This window comes from Aythya fuligula, chromosome 1, assembly GCF_009819795.1.
Source record: "Aythya fuligula isolate bAytFul2 chromosome 1, bAytFul2.pri, whole genome shotgun sequence".
NCBI classification, from domain to species: Eukaryota; Metazoa; Chordata; class Aves; order Anseriformes; family Anatidae; genus Aythya; species Aythya fuligula.
The window spans coordinates 131,184,825-131,210,670 of NC_045559.1; the positions used below are offsets into that span (position 1 = coordinate 131,184,825).

At 38.7% G+C, this 25,846-nt stretch overlaps 1 protein-coding gene across 3 annotated transcripts in view; it reads right to left on the bottom strand.

The window, feature by feature from the left end:
• TBL1X (transducin beta like 1 X-linked) overlaps window positions 1–25,846 on the bottom strand; it is a 197,316-nt gene that overhangs the window by 96,351 nt on the left and 75,119 nt on the right. The window lies entirely within an intron of this gene.

Here is a 25,846-nt window from a genome sequence, read left to right on the forward strand (position 1 = left end):
TTGTTAGTCTAGCACAGGAGGGTATCTATAAAACAAAGCACTACCTGGAAGCTGAGGCCAAGTTCAAATTAGAAATAAAGCACATGCTCATCATCACCTGTGATTAACCATTCGCGTAGCTATCAAAAGGAGAATGCAGAGATTCTCCATTTGTTGATAGCAAGGCCTGTCTGGAGAGACTTCTGGAAGGCAAACTGATGTGAAAACACAAGCTACCCTGCAGCCAAACGCACAAGTTCCTGGGTTTCATACAAAGACGGCTGGGCAAAGTCTGTAATACAGAGGAGGGAAGTCAGGTGATGTAATTGCGCTTTGCTGCTCATAAATTAAGTATCTTATGATCTGCAGCCATGGTCTGGCTCGGTAACCGCAGCACAGGGGGAGACGGGCGGTGAGCAGGCAGTGCCGCTGGTTGCAGTGAGGGAGTGCGTGCTACATGGGCTATATGCAGGGCCCGAGAATGGCAAGCAGCCCTTTGGAGACAGGTGGACTAAACTCTGCTGTGAATAATACTCTGGCTCCTAAGTTAGGACAGTAGTGCTCTCCTTCTGGAGCTGAAAGGGCTCTGTCAAAGCCGAGTGGTGTCAGGTGCTCCCCTGCCCAGGCCATGCAGCTCGGTGGTGAGATGGCCGCAGGCAGCGGCTCCCTGAACCCGCGCCTCAGCCCCAGGTGCCAGCAGCCACGGCCGAGCTGACCGCTGCCTCAGGGAGCTTGCTGGGCTCCCGACACTTCCAACTCACGTGTCTCCATGAGGAACCACTGTGAACCAGTGACACCGGAGTCAGCAACCTTAAAAAAATTTCATCTCTTCCACAAAGGTGAGGATGGATACTGCAAGTCTCGAGGTAGCTATCTTTGTCGCGATGCACTGGGCTGCTAAATGGCCCGACAAATTATCCATGTTCAATTACCAACCGAAAATAAGTCTTACGAAACCTCATTCTTGTTCACCGACTTCAAATCTCATACATGTGGCTTGACTTTGGATGTTGTACTACTATAAGCAGAAAATTTGGCCAAACAACGCAGAGATGTCCACCAACCCCCTTTTCTTGCAGGTACTCCATAGGACACAACCTCAGTGAAGCAATCCCACAGGCAATATGGGCTTCAGCTCCTGTACACGCAACTGGAAAATCCCAGCTTGTACGGAAGGTGCCCACTGAAATCCAGAACACGGACGTTTACAGGAGGCACTGGAAAATACCTGCTGCACAGGTGTCCAGGAGTCACACACCTGACTGGTATAGCAGATTTACTCTTGACTTACAGTATTTAGTCACATTCTTTAGGAAGACTATTTTATAAAATCTATTGAATTCCTCTAAATAGATTTAGGTACTTAAATATGTTTCTAAAATGACTCATGTTTAAATGCAATTTCTATGTAGCTTCACCTAAATAATTCTATTTACTTCTACCAGACAACAAAGATAAGGAGAAACCAAACCAGTGACGTTATTCTTTCCGCACACTTCTCTAACATTGTTCCGTAACAAAAAGCATTAATTGGGTGGGTAATTTATTATCCCCCCTCCTTTCCAAATTTTAAAGGCACGGGAGAATTTAAATGATAAATAGGTCATCGTCAGCAGACACTGAACTACAAAAGCATTTTTGAGAGATTTCGCTATCAATCTCTGTAAAAGAAGTACAGGATACCTAGTGAGCAACATGAATATTTTGCTTTCTTTCAACTTGACAAACAGCTTTAATATTTTCAAACAATCCCTGGGGGATTAGACTCGCAGGAAAACAGGAATATATAGAAGATTCCAGCAGGACATCAATAATTATGCCACCTCCAGCAAAAAATAAACTGAGTTGTTCTTTCTGAAGATGTTCAAAACAGATAAAGCAATTCCTGAAAAGTGCACAAATCAGTGAAGAAAACACTCCAGCATTTGCAAAACTTCTACTGTTGTGCTGGGTTTTCAGTTTCTTTAAGGATTAACATTATACATAAACATAATCACAACAGGACAGTGCAGACATGGCCATCTCTGGGACACGACCAGCAATTCACCTGTCCAAGGATCATGGACAAAACCCTGCAGTCATGTGGAGCCAAAAACAGGTCCATCATTTATTTTCAACACAACGTGCTGGCTTTCTCTAATGTATTTCCACAGAATATGGATGCACTGGAACTTCAGCCTCTGTTCAGAAACACCCACACAATGCCTGCATATTAATGTATTTGCCCTGAGGTCTTATAGAGTAAATAAACACTATTTAATGGCTTGCTATGATAAAAATTCTTTTCTACCTCAATACTTATCAATCTTTTCCCCACAGCCACCTCCTCTAAAGGAAGTTAGAAGAGGGTTGTGATTTTTTTTTTTTTTTAATATTTTAAATCTACCATAAATGAATGGTAAAGGGAGATTAGATGAAGGAAGTCAAGTCATGAGTCAGTTAGAAATCAGAGAGTCAACTTTGAAATAAATATTCATTATAATACTTGTGCAAAAAGTTTTCCCAGGGTAAAGTTTGAGACAAAGCAACAAAGAAACCTCAGAAATAACCCCCATCCTTCCAGAAAATCTTAAAATACTTAAGACTCAAGAGCCGCTCCCCAGAACATTTTACTCATTCAGGTGTAGTTCAGAGTTTGGGCTGAAACACTGAAGCAAGAGTCTCTAGGGAACATAAAACTTCCACTTACAGCCTTCACTGTGAGGGGAAATTCTTTTCATGTTTCTTCTTAACTAATTCAGTCAAAGCTAGTGGACATCATGAAACGAAGAATTGCAGAAACATGGTATTGTTAATTTGGCTCCATCCTGCCATGCTTTGTGTGCAGGCTCTTTATCCAGAGGTAAATTCACTATTAGCATCCTGAACAGAAACTCAGGACAAGCAATCTCGGAGCCAGATTCGAAGCCAAAGTTAAGAGCACTGATTCTCAACATTATTTACCACAGTCAATACTTTGCCTGCACAGATGCTTTGCCAGCCTCAGTCTTTGTCTGCTTTAGCTGTGTATATTCTACTATCATTGCATAATAGTTTTTGAGACAGGAAATAGGTGAGCTATCTGTCTTTATTTGGAAGACCAGCACTTTCTGCACTATTAATGAATTTATGGAAAGCTCCTCTGTCTGTCAGTAACCAAGGCAGGTACTGATAGTGACCATGCTTAGTATTGTAAGAGTATTTTTTACAGTATGTGGATTCATGGGTACTGCAGCCTATAACACCACACCATGGTCTTCTGACAAGAATTTTTTATCAGAGAGATAAACTATATATTATTGTATATCAGACAGATATACATGTACCAATAAGCACAACATTTATCTTGGCAACTCTCAAGCAAAAAAATATTTTCTAACAATGAAGCCCAGATTAAAAAAAAATCCCACAACAACAACAACAAAACAACCCACTTGCTTCTTGATAGTAAGTCATGAGATTTCTGCTTAACTTTATGAAATATGAAACACAAAGCACAGCATGACTAGGATTGTTGTGATGGAGAAATAAATAAAAGCTTTTAATTATTAAAGGTGGGAAAGAATTATCCCCTTAAGAAGCACTCAGCTGTAATCCTCTATTTTGTCTATTTAGCTCTACCTCAGGCAAAAGTGGAGAAGTAGAAGAAACAGAAAAGATGAATTTAGTCTCCTCAGCATTACCCTTACAATCTCCATTAACTGATTAATAACTGAATGCTTAAAAAGGAAAATACACTATATATAGGCCTCCGTTTGTGCAAATACTGCATTACTTTTAGCGTGCACCTCTTGCATGTACCCAACAGATGAGCAGCACGTGGTAAGAATTATTGTTTTCCACATTTGAATGACGCAGAGTGTGTACAGTTTTCTAGAGGTGCATCAGTAACGGGAACTGCAGCCTGCAGCAAAGACAAAGCTAGCACAATTTTCCTAAAAGGGCTTTAATATGCGTAGGCAATATCATTGGCTTTGTTTCGGATTAGCTGTAGTTTCCAAGAAATTGCGAGGAGGGGGCATGACGGACGCCGCAGTAACGCAATCTTGCTGTTGGGGAGGCAAAAATAACCACCACAAGAGGAATGACTGCAGTCACCGCCCTAGGGGCAGGCAGGGCAGGCGCTCTGGGCATGCCACAGGGCACCTGAGAGGGGCCTGTCCCCAAAGGGCCTTTTGCAGCTTCATCTAGGGAGGACCTTCCGCTGCATATTGTCGTAACTAGATGCGTACATATGATAATTAATATATTTAAGTCCCTTTCTCCCTTTATATTACAGCAACTGTATGAAATACTCGAGGCTGGAAGCTGCTGAATCAGGAAATGGATCAGAAGCTAACTAAAATGTCTTTTCAGTTATTGATTCCTGCTCTCTGTTTCATGTCAGCTTCCTAGAATCCATCCAACACAAGCACGAAAGGGTAATGAGTTTCTGAACACACACTCTAATAGTGCACACTGCATCAAAGCTTTCAGTAATTGCCTGGATGCTGCTTCCCAGCAGTACTAAACAACTTAAATATAATTAGCTGGAAGCCCTATGGGCTGCACTTCCCCACTGGAACACCTCTTACGCTAATCCATTTATCAGGCTGACAGATGACTGAATCACCAGTACTATGGACCCTTCGACTAATAACATTTCTCAAGCCAATGTTTTGGTTCATTCCTTATCTGGTAAATTTCTGCAATGGAAAATCTGCATTATTCAGAGAGGGAAGAAAAAAATAGACAGACAACTCGCTCATCTCTTCACAGTGCTGAACAATGTTATTTGTTTGATTAGCTCACTAAGTGTGATGCTGGAGTTATTGGGCAGAAAATAGGAAAGAAACGTACATGTTGTGGAACTGTACAGTGCCAAAAATAACATGGAAATGCACAAACACTGGAAGAACTATTGGCAGCTTTCCAGCCATTCAAAAGTTTTCAGAAGTTGGACCAGAGGATAGTTTTCGGGGTATCCCTCCTGCAGATGGCCTGACGATAGCTGCCCAGCCAATACTTCTGCATGTTATTTACTTCTTCCACATCCTCATGAATTATAGGTGACAAAAGAAATTTTAAAAGTGCTTGAATTATATGCAAATGGACACGTTATGCTACAGAGCATGCTGACATAGAACTATTCATTTTGCAAGTTGCTAAAGAAGTCTCACAAAAACAGAAAAAAAAAATACATTTCTTTGGCAGTTTCTCAATGTTGTTACATGAACTATCTTATCATTGTATCCCTGTGGCTTTTATTTCCAGACAGGGACCTCTGCAGGGGCTGTAATTCTGGGGGAATGCAGGTGTCTTCTACCATGCTGTTGAAAAATATCATTGTAAAAATGTGAAATTCTCATCAAATTCCTTAAAGCATTTAAAAAATACTCTAGGATGTTACACTCATGTTTCCTTTAAAAGATGTTGTGGGACAGCACATAATAAGAGTGTAAGTGAAGGAAAACACATATATACCCCAGTGTAAGGGAAACAGAAGAAGAAATAATTTCTTGTATTTCTTCTACATGGGCCCACGCAATATGTTTGTTGTAAAGCTGACAGACAACATTCATGAACTCTCTTAAAATTAGTAATGTGGGTTGAAGTTAAGAGGAACAATGGGTCATGGGTTATTTAAATAAGGACAAGCTTTCTAGAGCTTTCTAGAAGAAATAAAAAGGTTTATAAAAGAAGATCTCACATGCAATAGGGAGAGAGAGAAACAAGTCTCTCCTTGGTTTGGATTTTGCACCACGTAAGACGATGAAGATTCTAAACTCAGAGCTAAGCACTAAGATAAGCACTCCCCCACCCCCACCACCTTTGCTTATATTTTAAATTTTACCTAATTCAGGTCACCACCAGCTGAATTTCTTGGGAAATCCTAGCCTACTGAGAATATGCAAAAACCACAGCCTCACTCTGAAACAACACACTGAACGTGGCAAAAAGCTCAAGTTTACACATCCTTCCATCCTGTCTTCTTCTACCTACCTACACACGGTCTCATCCTTTTGCTTGGAAAGACAGATACGAATATGAATTCAATTCCAAAGAGTGACTGCAAAAGCTGTTCTTAAATTTGTAAGAAGGAAAGATACAGCTGAAATATAGTTAGTTATTCAGGGATCAAAAACAAGCTTATTTAGCTTGTGAGTCAGGAAGCTGAAAGATGAGACCCAGGCAGCTCTTCCTGGGATCACAGACTGACCATCAGTCTCTGGCTGTGGCTAACAAATGGCAGCTGCTGGGACATTGCCCCACTTGAGCTTTGAAAATACAGTCACAGGTGCTTACACTGTCTGGTAAAGTACCTAGCAGGTTATTAAACGCTAAGCTGTTGGAGAGTGGGAGATTTCATGTGCATCATCCAGCGGCATCAATCTCAATTTCCCAGGCACCCTCCACCCACTCCTTCCCTCCGGCCTGAAACTGGGAAACTCATTCCAGCGATACCGACACTGCAGGAGCCAGCCAACTTCCCCACAGCCATAGCCAGCCCCTTTCTTCTGAGCTCCATCTTCTCTGCTTGCCGTGTTTTCTACTTCTACACAAGAGCAGAGAGTTTCCTGAGCAAGGTGTGCCCCAACTGTACTAACCTCAATACTCGTCACTTCATGAGAAATGTGTGATTTCACAATTTCAGGCTCCCATTTCCAAAGACTCCTTCAGAAGGCAGCAGCACTAAACAACACAAACATCAGATCTGACCTAAGGAATATTCCCTAAGCAAAAAATGTTGAAAAATCTCCTCCTTTTAATCATTCCTAATAAAATAGAACATGGTCACGAACTTAGGCAAGGCAGCGGATGTAATATTACCTTCATTTCGATGCTTTAAGATAAACTCTGCTGTATTGTCAGTGGAGCTTCATTTCCAGGGTACTATTTCTCATTTGAAACAATTCTTTAATTCTTGAGGTAACTAATATCTTTTTAAAGCACTTTGCAAAACTATTACATAAATAGATTCTTCCCTTTATTTTAAGCCAGGGTCAAATATGCAGAAGCTTTATAGTTAAATGGTTGCACTATTACTTATTTATTTATTTGCTTAGAATCAGAAAAAGAGTTCGAGGAGAGGAATCATCTAAGAATAAAACTTACAGCTGGAGTCATACTTCAGTTCGCGTACACTTGGAAAAGCATGGCATGCTAAGCAGTTCGACACTGCAAAAATGCAGCCGGTATTAGGAGTGCAAATAAATAGCTGTTCTAAAAAGCGTGGCAGAAGTGACCTAATCTCCAAAGAGAACACTGATTAGTAAAAGCTATTTGAAAATTAGATTTTTATACGGAGTAATTGGTACATTCAGCGTTAGAAAGACTGAATTTTCCTGCAAGAAGACTTCTGTGCAGTCTCTACCTCTGGACGTTAGAAGCCCCGAGTGGACCAAGCCCTGAGCAGCCTGGTCTGACCCCGAGCTGGCCCTGCTTTGAGTCAGGTGCTGGGCCAGGCACCTCCCAACATCCCTTCCAGTCTGAATTATCTTATGATCTGGCGATAATAATTTATTCATATTAAATTACATACGCCTGTTTTGCTATTTACATAGAAAATAAGGAGTGTTAAGAAGAAAACTAGGGGCACAAACATACATATTTTATTTAGTAAGACCAAAGGTCTTAGAAACATCAAACAGATGTTCATTCTGCTCATATAAAGTTTATGCTGGTTAAGCAACTAGAACTATGGTAAAGACTAAAGACTGAAGATGCTGAAACTTTTTCTTATGCTGCAAATTACTTTCCAACTTTACCTTTTCCCTTTACTTAAATCATTTGTAGAGCTACAGTGGTTAGAACTATTTAAATTAAATTACTCACAGTTTAACTATGTGAATTATAATCCTCCCCCAATTAAAATGCATGACATACAGTGAGAGGTTCTACTGTCTGGGTATTAAAAATGCAGCCCAGAATACTGGCTAGAGAAATACAATGAATTAAATAAAGAGCAGGAACATGAGTTTATCTGCAGAAAACAGGGCAGGGAAAAACCTGTCCATTTCCAAATGTGCAGACAAAAGCCCAACCAACCAACCAAAAAAAAAAGCAACAAAAAACCACACATAAATATCATGTAGACTCTGTAGTAAAGAAAGCTGGTCTGGCAGCTTCTTGGTCTAAGGAAGCCAAACCTCTGAGCTGGCCGGTAGCCTAAATATTTCACCATATTGGAACTTTTTAATAAAATACTGTAGGAGTCTGTAATAGAAGTGAAATTCCAGGAAAAAAAAAAAAAGATACCAAAATTATCAGCTGCATGTTACAGGACATAATGCTCTAAGTTGTGGTCCAGTTGATCGGGCAGCCTGAGTAACCTGATGGTTGACACGAGCTGCCTCTTAGTCACATTCCTTACAGGAATCAATGGGTAACTATTTCTCTTCACTGATGACAAGTTCACCTCTTCTGACTAGCATATATATGAAAGGTTTGTTTGTATAACAAGATAACAAGATAGGGAGAAATACACACAATGAATTTGAGTAAAGTACTGTCTCTTAATATATGTGATCTTCTATGTTTCAGTGCAATTCTGATACCATAAACAGTATGATCCAACCATCTTTGGTGTGTTTTCTTTCATTTCTCCATCTACTTCAAGAAGTATTTCAGCAAACGTAGCTCTTAGATTTTTAACTCTCTAGTCTGTACTTTATTGAAGGACACCACATATAAAGAATGGTCAGGATCTTAGTATTATTAATTGGCTATCATATTTTATATTCTCTATCTTATGCTATGTTCAGACAGAGAGAAGTTTGTAAAGTATGTTCCAAAGCCATTATGAAAAATCTTAATCAAATATCAGAGCTTAAGGAAAAATAAAAGGCAGACAAAACCACACAACCCAAAGCTTGAAAATGCAACTAATTAGTTAAACTCACTGAGGACAGAGAAAGACTTTTGAAACGTGGAAAACTGCAAAGTTAGACTGCCTTTCTGAAGCTTCCTTGGCCTTGCTACTCCAGCAGGAAAACACAAAGGTTCTGATTCTGTTATTCTAAACATAATTTCTTTAAAGACCAAGGACCAAAGAGCTTAAGATTGGAAAGGGGAAAATGATGATTATTACGCTCAGCACCACTGAGTGTCTCATGGTGCTTAATGCTTATCTGTACACCAACTTTAATGTATTCTGCCAGCTCTGTTCAATAAACATCAGGTCTGTTTTTTCAAATGCTAAAGTGAGAAATTAAGAACCTCTGAAAGTCATACAGATCAGGGCAATAATCTGAATGACAATCCAGATTGCTTAAATTCTTATATATATGTGTATGACCTAACATAACACCATGCCTTCATGTAAATTTTATAGCACTAACTTTTCTGCAGCCAGTAGGCGATATTACGTATAGTCAGCATTAAAAAGTTATTTTTCCCAGGGTCTGAGAAGTGCAAGTGCCACTGACTTCAAAACAAAAGGGAAACAACCTGCAGCTCTGGAAACCATGTCAGCCTTTTCATCTTGGAAACTAAACTCTCCTTCTGCAAATTGAGAAAACTCTGAAAAGTGAGAACAACTATTTGCACAGAAAGATATCTGCTTTTATCATGCTAGATTAGATGAAACAGAACCTTTTTATTTCATGATGGAACATGTCAGGGATGCCACTTAACTTTGATTCCAATTTAAGTATGTGGATGCTGATGCCTAAAGCTGGATTGCATGAATATTCAGTCTTCGTTATAATGAGTAGCTTTCTTGTATTACATTAGCAGGAGAAGAAGAACCTAATAGTAAAGAAGATTCACGAAAGCCAAAGAGGAATATCAACAAAGATAGCAACAACAAAGAAGGATCGTTAATAATTTTTTTGCATGTCATTTTACAGATTTTGTTTGCTTTGCATATAAGCGCTTTAGTGAGATGCAAGGTGTTGCAGTCACTTTTTGCTCTAGCCTTTGAAATTATTTAGGGAAATGCTGAGGCATAGCCTCTAGGTTGAGAAGCTCTACTAAGAATTTTGGAGGACAGGTATTAGAAGTTAAATTTTACCAGGGCAGCAGTAAGCCTAGCCATATTCCCCATTCTGTCCACTGTGGTTTGTAATTTCAGGCTGCAGTTACACTTCTTGTTCTGGCTGAAGCTTCACTGGGGCAGACTTATTCCCTTGCTTCTCGTAATCACTCTTCCCTTACATTCCTGCCCCTCAGTATCTGTGGAATAACTGCTGATGTCAGAATGATTCTGATTAAAAGAGTTCAGAGACTTGGTGTTAAAAAGTGTTTGAACTAACCCAGACTATAGCGAACAAATCAGGTTAGGGAGTGACTACATGATCAATTAAACCTCTGGGGAGCAGTAATGAACCCTTGTGAACAGTTGGGGACCAGAGCCTACTCAGTCAATTCAGCTGCTGCCAGAACAAAATGTGGGAAACAGGGCTGCCCTTGTTCTGATACTCGTTCATTTTTGCCAGTACTTAATATCCAGCATTCTTAGTCCTGGCTCAGGCTTCCAAGTTTCCTCAAAACAATGACCTCGCCAATACCAGTGTTAAAACTTTTGTAAAAGTCAAGGTACACGGCTATGGTAGCTTAAAAAAACAAAACAAGCACCCCCACCCACACCCAACACCACCTCAGTAAAACAGCAGCCAGTTTAAAGACAGTCATCCCGGTGTCCTCGCTTCACCTTGATCTTGCACCTTGAGTTACTGTGGCACAGACGGGATGTGGCAGCTCCCTGTTTGGAGGAGACTCCTCCTAAAGGTGAGCCGTATGTTTTGCAATACCCAAACACAGCAGGGTAAGATAAGGAAATCTCTGCAGCCTTAAGGCACGGTTGCTTTGATTTCATTATTCTGTGTCCTGTACTTATTTTCTTTCATTTATTTATTTATTTATTTATTAAGTGAAAGATTTTGCAATTTAACTTATCTGGGTTAAGCCTACGGAAATAATATATATATATATATATATATATATATATATAAATACTGTGTGTGTGTGTGTGTGTGTGTGTGTGTAAGTAATGCCTAGGAAATCTCCTGTGTTATCTGTCTGTCTAGCATTACCTTCCACTAGACAAATATATTTTTAAACAGGCTGGAATCAAAACAACATTCCCAGCATTCAAGACATTCTGTCATCGCTGCCCATTTGTTGCCCTCTAGGTTTCTCTCAGCTGGCAAGCTTCCCATTTAAGGAATTATTAGATTCATCTGCTTAGACAAGGCAGCAAAATAAAATGAAAAGCTGGATTATTCTAGAGAACTCATATTTTTTTGTTTCGGTGTACCAAATTCAGTGCATAAGAGCTGAACATAACAGCAAATGGAACAAATCTTGCAGACTTCACGACTCTACCTCGTCATACTCCACAAAATCTGATTTTAACTGAAACACAACATTTCTTTTACATTTATCTATTGCTGCTTTAAACATGCTTATATTATTTAAACATGCTTATATACATATTATGTTAGCCAATTTTCAGCCCTAACTAAGCTCATAGAAAATGTTTTTGTTTTTTCTTTTTCCAACTGCACTTCTATCTGCACTTCTACTATTGCTTGTGCACAGTACTGCTACATATACATAAAGAATTACCGATTGCTGTGCTGCCATTTTCCCTACATCATATTTTTTCACAGAGGAAACCAAGAAAAAAAGAAAGAAAACATGGAAAAAGAAATATGTTACCAGTTTTCCATACCAAGATGGCTCAGGATTTACTTGAATGAGTAACTTGAATGTCAGAAACTGTACTGCAGAACCATGCATGGGTTTGTGGGCCCACTGGTTCCAGCACCAGGATTTCAGGAGGTTAATACCATTGTTCTTGGTACTGTAATACACTAAAACTCCAACAAACCCTTTCATATCAAACTGGGAACACTACTTTCACCCCTATGTAGAAAGAAAATTGTGGGAAAGTCTGGAAAAATGTCTCAACATCAATTTTCCTTACTGAATAGCTGAAACAGGTATCATTTTCTTGTCATAGGTGAGCAAATTACAAAACAAAACAAAACAAAAAAACACTTCAAATTCCTGCTAGGGCTTCATGTGCTTAGTGCGTATGCACAGACATTGCACCAAATTTAGCACAGGATGACTATAAAAGCAATCTTAAATGATCCTAAAATGATTAAAGCACAGCAAACCCTGTTACTGAGCCAGAACTGATTGAGGAGACTACTGCCTTCCAATATTGATACTAAACCACTATCTTAGACTTTTCAGCAAAGTAGAAGTCTAATTTAAGGTGTTATATTGTTATAACACAGTGATTAATCAATCTATTTTTAGAGCCTCCTCTTATAGCTTAAAATTCAATGATTCACATGGTTAAAATGCTGTACAGCTTTCCATGGTTTTGAATGGTATGATGAAATTCATTTGTGGTTGCTAATGGCCACAATATGGAAAATGGGGCTTTGAGCAACCTGGTCTGGTGGGAGGTATCCCTGCCCATGGCAGCGGGGCATGGAACCAGATGGTCTTTAGAGGTCCTTTTCAACCCAAACCATTGTATGAATAAGGAAACCAAACCAACTGTTTTAGTAAGATTGAATCAACTATCCATAGTAATTACCAGAGATACAAACCTAAAAATACATTTCAGTTTTATTGAATGTAGTAAGATACAATAGCATGAAATCTCATTAAAGAGTCAACTGATAAATAATTTTGTGCCATCAGAAACAATAGCTCATTCTACAACCTAGAGTCAGGTACCAAAGAATAGCAAGATATACTGAAATGCAACAAAAAACAATGTAAGAACAATGTATAAAGGTATCTATCATTAAGTAACATGATTACAACACAAACCAAGGCTGACACTTGAATGATTTCTTTGTTGTGTACACTGCAACCTGTACTCTGGAAGAACAAAGTTTATAATGCAGAAGTTCTTGTTGTTTCTCCTTTATTTTTTCTTGAGCTGCTGATCTATTCAAAATTATGTAACTGAAGGGTGTTTTTAGATGGAAAAAACACCTTGGTTCCAAAAGAGGTACTAGCGTGACTTTCTTAGAAATATCACATTAAAAACAAGCCATCAAATTGTATTGTACTGACTGTATGACTCTAAAAATGCACCCTAGACTGTCATTACCATTGAAGGTGATGAATATGTTCTAATTTGCTTGAATATGTTCTAATTCACTGGTGATCTTTTGGGTGCAGACACCTCTCCAAGGAACTTCACTTCTTCCTTCCCAGGAAAATGGTGAAGCAAATATTAAAATTGGATGGTACACACGCCCATCACAGGGATAGTGAAGGGTAGTACTTCATTAGCAGCCTGCTGCGATATGCAAACAGTCTGCACAATTCTTTAATGCAGATGTGTGCCATTAATGTTGCCACTTCTTGCTTTCTACGAAAAGCAAGTGACTCAACTTTGGGAAGACTTTTACACGGCTACTGTTTTGTCCCTGTCTAATGCTTCTTTGCTTCATAATGTTCCTGCCTATTATGATACTAAACTTATTTCAAAGAATAAATTAAGCAATAAGACATGACAAGCAGCGCATTTGTAGGCAATTTACTTACCACCTGAGGCATGCTACAACAGCTCAAGGCAAAAGGCTGAGTAACTTTAACCATTCAATAAATGCAAGAATAATCGAACTGAAATGCACAGCTTGAGAGACTCATGTCTATCATGACATGGAATTCATAGACAGAAAAAAAGATTTCCTGTGCATTTAATGAACGTTACTAAATAAATGATATTGTTGAGAAACCATAGTTCTGAAAAATGACATACAATAAAAATTAACCACAGAAATTTATATACTTTGTTGTATGACCAGACATTACTTGTAGAATACCATAACCACCCCAAACACTGGAGGTCCAGGATCTGTTTAAAAAAAATCTGTACTCACACATGTACAAGTATTAAAGGACTGGCCAGACACCAGTCACATTAGGATTCACCAACTGGCCTGTATCCTGATCACATACCAATTAATTAACGTCTACTTGTAGAAGCAACAAAGAACTAATTTAAAATAATTTGCTTTTTCTAACAGCAGTAACTCATTTCCTTCTGAAGAGACGGTGCACAGAGGCTGAGCTGTGCACGTTATGTTTACTTCTTGGCTTCAGGTTTAATGAGTAAAACAACTCCATTATATAGGTTCATGATCTGTTCTCCACTCATGGCAAAGTTCACCTCTTAAACAAACAGCGTGACAAGCCAGCTTTAATCCGTACTCTGCACCCTAACATTTGATTTTTCCCATGCACTCAGCCTCTTTCTGCTGTGCCTTGTGACCGGGCGGCCTCCCCCAAGAGGCCCACATGGCCGCGCCTCATGGTGAGGGCTGTGAGAGAGTTGCCCCACACAACCACACACCAAACCACGTACAAGCTTCGTGTGTTATTTCACATGCACTGAATGGGTTTAGACTTATCTCGTGCAGAAAAAGATATTTACAGGGTGGAAAAAAGCAGCTGTGTGACACAACAAGTCTCAGAGGTTTACCTCAAAACTGTACAGTCACTGGCTGTCGCAGGTAGCACAAACACCCAGTGGAGGATCACGACTTGTTCTACCCTGGTGCACGAAGCTGCCTTCCAACCAGATTCCTAAAAACTCAGCTTAACATGAAAACGAGCATGGCCGAGAATAAAAGACGTGAAGCTCTCCTCATTAGGTGGAAAGACAAGGCAGGGAGCTATTTCACCAACGCCTATCAATTCTGTCTTACACCTCTCTGACGAGCCCTGATGCGTAAGAAGTGTTGACTAAAACGCATCTCGGCCTTAGACGAGGTAGCGGTAATTTGGAAAGGCCACACCACCCACCACAGCAGGAGGGAGCCCACTTGGCTCAATAATTTGAAGAACAGAAACTGCTGTGGTCTTGTTTTACTTCAATAGGTAACACAACCTTTTAAAAGTTTTTCACAGGAAACCCACTTTTTTTTTTTTTTTTCTTCTATTTTTTTTTTTTCCGAGAGTTCCCCCTTCCCCCTCCCAAAAACATACATACATGAGGATTTTACAGATACTACACAGGCTGCATGAAACAGGGAGAACTGTCTGTTTTTGGGGTGTTTTAAAAGACCAAGATAAAAATAATGATTCCAAAAACTGATAACAAGCTACTGGATTCCCTTGTCCTTTCTTTTCTACCCCACCCCCTACAAACAAGAAAAGGAAAAAATACAGTTGAAGACTGAATAACAACATGTGTAAATTGAATCATGCCCATTTAAACATCAGAAGACTGGAGTTTTCTTTTCCCATAAGTAAATTAATGGCATCACATCCAAACACTCAGATGCTAAGGACAGAAATACATGTCTCTGCTACGGACTGCCACTGCTCCTAACACTGAACTAAAACATGCTAGCAAGAAAACCAAAAACTACCAAACATCAACATTGGTATTTTCTGATTTAAGAAATCCTTTTCTATAGAACTGTTTCTTACAGTTTAATCCAGATAAATGTAACTGTCTCACACTAAAAGAAATTAATTTCTTTTCAATTCACCTAAGTTATTCTTTTCAAGCATTTTACATTTTTTATGTAAACACTATCCACAAAGCACAGTTCTGCATAGTATTTGTAACATATTTTTTAAATTCAAATTTAAAATTAAAAGATCATAAAAACCAAACTCACAACATCATGTCAAACATCCACTTTAGCCAGTGTCTTCTTTAACAATGGCAAAAGTAGTTATCTAATGAAGAACGTACGTGTATGAACAAAGCAAGGACGCAGTAGTGCTCTCCCAACCCCCAGCAGCCTACAGCTCTGGGACTTCCTGATGGTTCCAGCATCAAGACACACCAGGACATATTTTAGTGGAACATTAATGCATGCTACTTGCTACTTATGACAGAGAAAAAAAAATCCTTCTGCAGATTTGTAGCAGGTATCATTTTAATTACTAAATACCTGATTCTGGCATTAGCTATCTTAACTCTATTTGTTGAGCGTAACTCTGTCCTTCATTTTTGTACTTCATGTTCCAAGTTTCAAAAATATCCTAGCATTCAGTTCCTTCCTTGGAACCTGCAATACAGCCCAAATTCAAAACCATGCAAATAAGTGAATGCTTCTACAATTTATCTTCACGTGAAAGCTATGCAAGAGAACTGGAGATTTTCACAAACTTCTATTCATCCAGCATCAAATGTTAATGTACATGTGCAAAATACAATCTGTAGAAGTGACAGACCTACCTGGAAATTAGCCAGAGAAATGTTCTTACACAATTCTTCCCCTTTGAAAATCTCCCTTTAAGAATACTGTATCTCTGGTAAATTGCTGTTCTTTTCATGTGATTAGGCACTGTGCCTAAAGAACATACCCAAAGTAGGGAGAGCTCATGAGGACAAGCCTTGTATTTAGTCTTCAGCATTTTATGAATTTCCTTCAAACCAGGGGGACACAACTGCAAAATTGTTACTGAACAGTTCTTACATTTTAGAGATGAAGTGCCCATGTCTTATGTTACAGCTGCTGCACTGCCTTCTACTTTATTCTAGTTGAATAATTAAATACACTTTAGTCCTTCTGACAGTCCTACACAGCATGGCTGTTAATCAATATCACATAAAAGGGAATTAGGCTTAGGCAACTGTTGCACACAGCAAAATGGATAAGGCAAGAGGGAAAAGAATAGGAGACTATTTTTATTATTATTATTTTGCATTTTACATGTCCTACCAAACGTGCACACACACTTGTGAACACACAATGCACACAACAATGCACAGTGGAATTCAGATTAAGCTCAGAGATCTATTACACTACAACAGCAACCAACAGACACTTCTCGTTCTTTTCTTCTAAATTCCCCATCTTCACAGGTTTGGGGAATCACAGAAAACTCTCAGTGGAAAAATATTTAAAGTATTCAGTTTACAGGAAAAAAAATGAATTAAACTGTTTCTTAGACAAAGCTGTTTTCTTACTGCATTAAACTATTTCTGAACCTTCTACCATGTGATTGCAATAGGGAAAGACAAACAAAAGGCCACATACAATAAATACTATCTGAAGTCTGCTCAATGCAAATTTAGGAAAACTTAAGTTTCCAAGAATTTTAGGAGACTTTCTAGAAACTCTAAAGAAGTCATGTGTTTGTTTTTTTGTTCTTTTTTGTTCTTCTCTTGTCCTGCAGTGAATCAATAGGGCATTATTAAAAGCAGTCCTAGGCTGAGACTCCCAACAAATGAAAGATGCTTGTGAAGGAGTCTGAATTTTCCCCACGCTGCCCTGCTATCACGTTTACACTCAGATTTACAGAGGAATGGAGACAGTTTCCAAGTCTCTTCAAACTATCGTCCTTTCTGATGGAATTCTCTAATGAATTTAGAAACACTTAAAACCAGGCCAAGAAATGAACTTGCAAGTCAAACAGTAGCAATTTTAGATGACTAAATAAATTAATTAACAGTGATAACAACACCATCAAGCCTGCCTCCAAACATGGAGGCGAAGACTCTGCATACTCTATACCCTTCAATTCTGAGTTGCTTCTTGTATTTCACGTTTAAAGATACGGGATTTATAAAACACTGTAATTCAACTTTAACCCATGCACAGTATAAAATTAACAACTCTTGACTATTGAAGAATAGATAGCATTTCAAATGGAAAACAACTATTAAGTAGTTGATGACTCTTGATACTATACTTTCAGAAGCATTACTTTCCAAAGTTGAAATTCAATTTTGCAAGAGAACATTATTTTTTCCCCAGACCTATTTGTAATGGGAACAGAAACTGTATGCTTGGTATCTATTTTACAACAGATCTAATTTTTTTTTTGTCTCAACAAGATTTACTTCAAGCTCTCTGAAGTGTGTTTCAGCTAGCACCTCCCCCAAAAGGATCCAGAAAACATATGCCATGCAGCACACAGTCTATGTTCATCCTTACAAATTGCAGGAAGAACAGTAAAACAACTTCAAACACACCTGGGCTTTTCTAGTTTCTTCACTCCCTCTCAACTACAGGTGGCCAGCTCTGGGCTCCTATGCCATGGCTTCTGTCCCAACACGGGGCCATGGCACTGTCCCAGCACAGGGAATGTTGCACCTCTGGATGGGAGGGGAAGCGAGGTGGGAGAGAGTTGGCCAGAAGTGCCATGGCTTCACCCCTGTGCCCGGAGATGCAGCGATGTGCCCAGACGAGCCTCATCCTGGAGGGGTGCAAAAGGTGTGTTGCTACCTCACACTCCACTTCAACCCAGCTACACTGCATGTGGTTACTGATTATGGCCAAAAAGATTCTGGTGTTGTGAAGCCATTTAAAACAGTGATATTTTATTTATTTTTTTTTTCTCCAGATTTTTTCAGTATACACTGATTAATGTATAATGAAATACAATCTTTACTCCAACTTGATACTGCGGTTTGCTTACTGTGAAGCTGTGCTACATGCATACCTAAGGAATAATGTGTGCTAAGCCCCACATTTACTATTTTTGCACGCTATTTGACTGTAAAGTAATGAATGACCCTTTCTTGTATACAAGGTCATTTTTTAACACAGAAATTAAACTTCAATGCAAATATAAAAAAATCCATCTTTTAACCATAATAGGAAACCATTTAGAAGCAATGTTTTACCAGTTAGCACAAGCTTATGTAAAACATGCATGACATTTAATAAAACAGTTCTTTCTGCATTTTGAACCAATTCAATACATACAAGAAGAATCTATAACTAGTGAAATGAAGTGAGTATTTCTGGTCTCCATATCCTCCAAGACTGTAAAACCAATGCATCCCAGCCCCTCTGTCTTGGTTTTCTAATTAACTTACTAACTGGAAGAAAGGAGGGGCTTTCCTACCAGTAATCTGCCAGGCAGTTTCTCGTCTTTAAGCCACTCACTAAACTGATACACAGAAATGAAGAAAAGCCCTTCACCTGCTGGAAAAGCTACAGCTACCAGTTACAGGTTTACTACTTAGAAAGCGGTATAATTTGAGTCTACTCAGAGCTAAGTAGATGACTTTCTCTGAAACTGCAGCAGCAAATACTGTCTGAATACAATTTTGCTCAGATCAATCAAAATAATAAAATAAATTCAGGATTTAATGATAGCTCGTGATTTCGCATTTCATATGTAAAGAAAATCTGTTCCATTTCTAGTAAAAAGTAAAGTATTTTATTTTTAATAGATTCATATTGACTTATGATTCAGCATACTCTCATGCTTCAGCAACAGGCCACAGTGGATGCGGCGTGTCGGGGAATACTGCTAGACTTGCAGAACGCTGATTTAAAAAGCATGTCTGAAAAAACGGAAGTGGTTAAATGCAACTTTAATGCAAACATCCAGAGAAATCCAAGCAACAGAGTAAAGACAAAGATGCATAAATAAATGCAAGGCTCAGTTCCTAAAATAGTTTACATTACCAAACTAATTTCTCCATCTGTAGGGTCACAGCCAAGCGCCAATGTATTTGTAATCTAAACTGAAGCCAAAAATAAATACAAAGGGAATAATATATAAAGGACACAAATATTCCACCTTCAAGCTTTAATTTCCTAGGAATACTTTAGAAGATGTCTAAATGCAAAAGAATCATAAAAAAAAAAAAAAAAGACATTTGACAGAAATACTAATTCTTGCTTAAAGCTGGATCACCCCTAGATGTCTTTATTAATCCAATCCACCCCAATTTCTAACGATGTGATTTGGTGTGCAAAGACCTTATTGCTCCTTTCCATCAAAATGGGCTGTCACACAGACCAGCCTGTTAGAGGGGCATCTTTGCCTTCCTTTGATACCTTTCTCTCTTCTGTATTACAGTGGCTATGACCGGGATAGGAAACTGCACAAGACAGCCTTCCTTTAATTAGTGTAGATTGCTGTGCCATGAATCAACAAATACATGGCACCAGTACTACCACTACCATTTTGTCTTTGTCTCAAAGGCCTATTTGTTTGCCTCCAGTTTCCGCTAGAACTCAGCTGCCTTAATCCCCATATGCCACTCACCTTCTTGTTTTGCCATGTGCCAATTCTGCATGCTAAAAGGCAGTCTGTACATGTATGGATTTTTTTTTAATTATGTCTCCAACCTACCAGCTGTCAAACTCTACTTGACATTTATAACAGTGTCTGTATCTATTTCAGTTTCTTCCTTATGAACTACTCTTGCTCTTACTTTATGAATACACTTTCATTGTATACTCCTCATATAAAGCTTATCGTTTTTGGTATACATTTATATTATAGTTGAGTACAAAATTTAAAATAGAGTAACTGTACGTTCCTCATGACAAGATGAGGATGAATTGCATAACAGGTATCGAACATCTCATCTTCAACTTGGTAGGCAGAAAGCACACTCTTCTTTCTCTGGTCAAGCATTCAACCATCCCCTTGGACTTTGGGGAAAAGCAAACAAACAGAAATCCAACCAGCCAACCAAAAAGCTAAATTAAGCTTTCAATGAAGCCTTTCTATAGACCTCATCTATAAAGTAAAAGCTACACAGGCAACCAAGAGTCTGCTTAGATTCCAAATGTTTTGCATTTAAGGCTGGATGATAACTTCGCTCTTTTCTTTTACTGCAGCTCTCAACAACAATGAGCAGTCTCAAGAGATGAAAATAGTTTCTTAGCCTGAAAATCATATGGAAAAAATCAACTGCCCTTTTAAAAAGTTATAAATGTCTGGACAAACTTTTCCCAGATTTCCCTTCTTCAGTTATTTAATGAACATATGGTTATTTATAATGTGAGCTACACTTGTAGTATTTCAAAAATTAGTTATAAACATGCCTGGAGCTACCCAGCTCCTCCCAAGACTATGCTGACCTCACTCAATACCCTTCCAGTACCGTCTGCTGTGGGATCTCTTTGACAGCGCACTCATGTTCTTACCTCAGTGTCTTCTCTGCCTTGAAACTTACCTCAATTTCTCCTCTAAGCAAGTACCTTATAACACGTTACTTTCATTTCAGAAAGGTCGTAACACCAAATATCAATTAGGATAAATAAAATCCTTGGCCGGAGGGCACAGCTGATTAAAACTACAGACAAAACACAAGCTCAGCTCTCTAAGTAGTTCAGGAGCACTAAGGAGTCCCACGTTCAGGTCACAGGAATGCGGCAGACGCTGGTACCTGCATTGACGTCTTTGTGAGAGGCACAGCACAGACATCTGTGTCCGAGCAAGGCTCCTCTCCAAGTCAGGAGACGGGCACTTCTGGAGCATGATGCGCCTTGTGGGCTAGACTCTGCCCCAGAAGGAAAGAGGTCGGGTGCTGGGAGCACCCATTTTTTACTCCCTGATGATGAAGGAAGACACCTCTGTTACTTGATGTCTCTGTTACCTGAGAAGTTAGGTGAGATGATCCCACCCAAAAGACCCTATGCTAATAAGTAACAGGGATACAGCCAACAGGCTAGAAATACTGCCTTCTACTTTTCTTTCTCATGTATGTATGTAAATGCATGTCTGAATCTGCACTTTTTTTTAAACAAAAAGTCAGATAGCATCACCCTGGAAATCTAAATGAATCTGCCCTCATGTTCCTCTTGTCTGCTTGGATACAACATTATACAGTTTATTTTACTCGCTGTTATTGTCTATGGGGTTTAATGGAACCTCTCATGTAAATAAACTGGTTTCCTCAATATTCCTTCCTGTTTAATGGAGATTTAATTCAATCTAGTGTATTATTTAACTCAATAAACTGTAAAACAACATTTTTTTCCTTTGCAACCAACATAAACTGCAGATGTAAAATGTGTATCAGAAGATGGTAGGTTTTCTTCCTCCGGCTTCTAGCATATCCTAAAATACTCTTGCATACTCTTGATTTTTCCTACTTTTGAAATCTGATCCTACTGCCAAAAAATAAAATGAAAATAAATACCACCAACTGAAACATGAATGCTGCATATAAACACGCTCTCAATTGAAAAAGAAACTGCTCATTTTTAAAATTTCTTCTTAAATAAGCTATTCAGAATACATAACACGTCTTTGTTTTAAACATTCCTTATCACTGTTAATTGTATTTTATACTTCATTTGGGGATTCCACAGAACTCTGCCCTTGACTTCCTTCTCCTCTGCTCATCAGGGAATCTCATGCAAAAGTGATTTTAATTATCACTTATTCATGGATACTTTGTGCTCCAGATTTGCCTCGTTTTCATCACAGACCTGAACCTCCAGCCTCTTCTGATGCAATCAGGACTTTTGGCTGTCAACTCCAGAACCACTCTGAACACTCAATACTCTTTCTCCCCTTGGTCTGCAATCCCTCTTGCTGAACTGCTACTTTTGTCAAGACTGTCAACATGACAGTCACCTTATTTGTCATGCAGACTCGTGACCCTTAATAACATTATCTTTAACCCACAAATTTTTCTAGATCACCATCTCTGGGTCATATAAATAACTTCACTGTTGTTTTAATATATATATAATACACATGTGCAACTCTTATTAATTACGAAGTTTGTGCATAACATTTCTAATGAGCTTACCAATGATTCATACTCAGCTCAAATGTAAGTAATTTTTGTCTTTTTACGGCCCTTCATCATCCTTCTCCAACCTCCTTTTTTTATTTGCATCCTAGTCTTACTTACTTACTTACTCTACTTACGCTTTCAAACTGTAGTCTTTATGTTTCTCTTCATGCTGCTCATTCTATCTGGAAAATGTTTTGTATAAACATCCCTCGAGCTACTCCACTAAGGTCCTTTGCAATCTTTAGATCCTTAGAAAAGATGATCATTTTCCATGAAAAACATAGCTTTGGTAAGAAAACCAAAAAGTACTATTCTCGTGAGGAAAAAAAGTCACTTCTTAAAGTCAAGAGAATTTTAAGCCATTTTATTCCTTCAGATATATTTTCAAAAAAGAATGGGAAGAATGGCTCTTGTTAAGGGACTCCAACGACTTGTCACTAAATCTGTTCAGCTTACTGGGGTTATTCCAGATTCACATCCTACAATTTCATTCTGGACTTGAAAGTCAAACAGATTTTCTCTGTTATGGCTAACCAAAGCAATCAAGATTGTCGTTGTAAAATTCTTTTGCCACCACACCTGTTGTAATTCCATTATCGTTATGGAGGCAGCCAGGATAAGGTTTGGCTCAACTCTTAGACTTTAGCTAATGATGTAGCTGATGTCTGAGCCAGAAAGGAATCTAATTTACAATTCCATAAGCATTTCACATGAATAAAAAAGTGGTATGCAGGAGCTCAGCACACTCAAATACAAAGAAGGTGAGGATCTGATCCACAGAATAAAAAGAGCCGAACAAATTAATCTACACAGTTTTGAAAATAAAGTTTTAAATGTTAAACTTTTAGTACCGTATGCTATCCTGAACACAACATGCTTCCTTGCTTTTGCATGTTCTTATTGTGTCTGGTTTTAATGCCTGTTGTGGAAAAAAGGCAAAAACTGCAATTACCTCAGAGTGTATCGAGACGATATTTTACAGCACAATGAAATACTCTGAAAGCCCCGTCTCTTTAACACCTCCACAAACGCCTCAGATGCTGAACCCAGGTGATATAACCGCTGGTTATTTCATGTTTACCACACAAAACCACGATCACCAAGGAAGGAAATTCCAAGGTGTGCTTCAAGAAGCCTTCCAAACAAAGAACTCTTCTGACAGATGTTTTATGTTTTAACATGTTTTCCTAAGAAAAGCTACATAGTCTTGAAAGCTTTTTAACTCAAGCAGCTATGACCCCTCGGTGGAATTTTTGCAAAACCATGCCTGGCTTTGTGAGAAAGGCTTTTGATCATAGACATCGGAAATCCCAGGGCAAAGACAATAGTCTGCTAACTTTTGCTTGTCTGCTGTTCCACAATAGCTAGGAAAATTGGAATTAGTTCACGCCCCATCCTCTCCCACCCAAAAAAAAGAAAAAAAAAAAAAAAAAAAAAAAGAAGTGAGAAGGATGATAGGCTGAGAGGTTCATTTAGGTAAACCTTTGTAATGATGTTGTTAGCTTACAAGGAAAACATCAAAGCACACTCCTAAAAACTCTTGCCTCAATCTGAAACGTAGAGTTTATCTAACAGAAAATGAAGAAAATACCCAGGAGCAAGACTGTAATAACATATCGAGCTGATAAAACACAATAAACATGAAATATCCCTGGAAATCACGAGTGAAGCAAACTTTCCTAATGTGGTTTAATTTTCTGTTTCGAAGTATAGAGCTTTTTCTCCCTCTGTTTGTGAACTTCCCCAATTTCAGGCAGAACTGATTAAGCATTACAAAGGTATATCACTTCTTTTACTCTTTTCCATCCATTTACACTGATATTTTATTTGTAAGAAAAACGTATTGTTCAGCTGGCTTATTTCCTTCTAAAATGCAGTGACTGAGAGGGAGAAATAAATCTTTTGAGAAGACTGACGATGAATTGAGTATTTAATAATCATCGTGGACGTTAATAAATAGAGGAGCGTACAATGAGATTATCACGTTCTCACGACTGTAACATAGACACTTCACTTGCTAGGTTATCAGATGTGCAAGAGGGCAAGAGAAGCTGGACTCGAGGGAGATTTTGTCTTACAGGGTATCAGTTATGGGAGATTACACGGGGAAGAGAAGGGTTGGGATCAAAATTTTCACTAGAATTGCCCCACGCACGCCCCTGAATACCAGGGATGTGTTGGGATGTGTTTTGTGTTTTAAGCAGATTTTAACTCAGGAGCAATAACATAATTTCATGTTGGAAATTCTGCTTTAATTTAACTTAGCTCTTTGTTATTTTAGAGAAGATTATTTCTAACATGTGAGTTTAAACTTTTCTTATAACCAAGCTGTTTCTCGTTTTCATTTGAAACAAATTACTTTATCCTGCAAATTTACTTAAGAGGCCTTTTCTTTCTCATTCTAAAATAGCCTGTGCCATATTTTCAGTTCATTCATGAGACTTTGGTTAACCGAGCTTTTAACAAATGAAAACTGAAGATTTTTTTTATGTGTTACAGTGTATTTCATGATACATAACATACACTGAGAAAATAATAATAAAAAAAAAGATATTATACCCTAGATTGTCATCTCATGGTTTCTTAAGGGCATTAAGAGAAAAAATGAAAAAAAATGGAAGATTTTAGCTAATGTTAAACTCCTCATCAAAAACAGGGAACCACTGCCACATTGGCCATTTGGAAAAGCTGGGACCCCTCAGAGCTGATAATGCTCTCTGTTTTCCTCCCTTCTGCCTCCAGCCCCCAGTGAGATCCACAGAAGCACATCAGATTCTTTCTATCTGGAGAGACAATAGCAGAAACAGAACGGGATCTCGTGTGCACATGCTATGGATCATCTAAACTGGGCAGCCACATGTGGGCACAATCAGGTTCTTTTTTGGAAAACTGGGGTAAAAGTGTTTTTCCAGAACACAGCCGTTTTCTAGATATTCATTTTTCTAGGTTCAAATGAGGATGGTACCTTGTCCTGCTAATTCCTCACTAGCAACTAACACTGTCCCCAGCTGAGAGATGAGCACAGTCTAGGAACAAGCTTCTAAACAACGTAATGCAATCACGGTGCTAACAGACAGCAGTGCTGGTCAACTCCTCAAAGCACTTTGGGGCCACACCGTTTTGTTTATGCTGATACACCCAAGCACAGGCGCACACAACTTTCTGGGACCAGCACAACTCCAAAACAAAACAAACAACAAGAAAAAACAGACACTACAGAAAGTCAAACACTGTAACAAAGTGCCAATCAGTCTTATCCTTTGACAAAACAAAACCTTAATCAAATAATAAATACGTAACCTAATATCTCCTTCTGCCTTAAATCCTTCCCCATTCCTTCCCGACCCCCACTTCCCTTGAAAACCAGATGGCCCAGCAATATGCCCTGAAGGTCAACAGATGCACCATGACTTTGGATAAAGAAAAGGTATATAATATCTTTAATAATATTTCCAGATGACA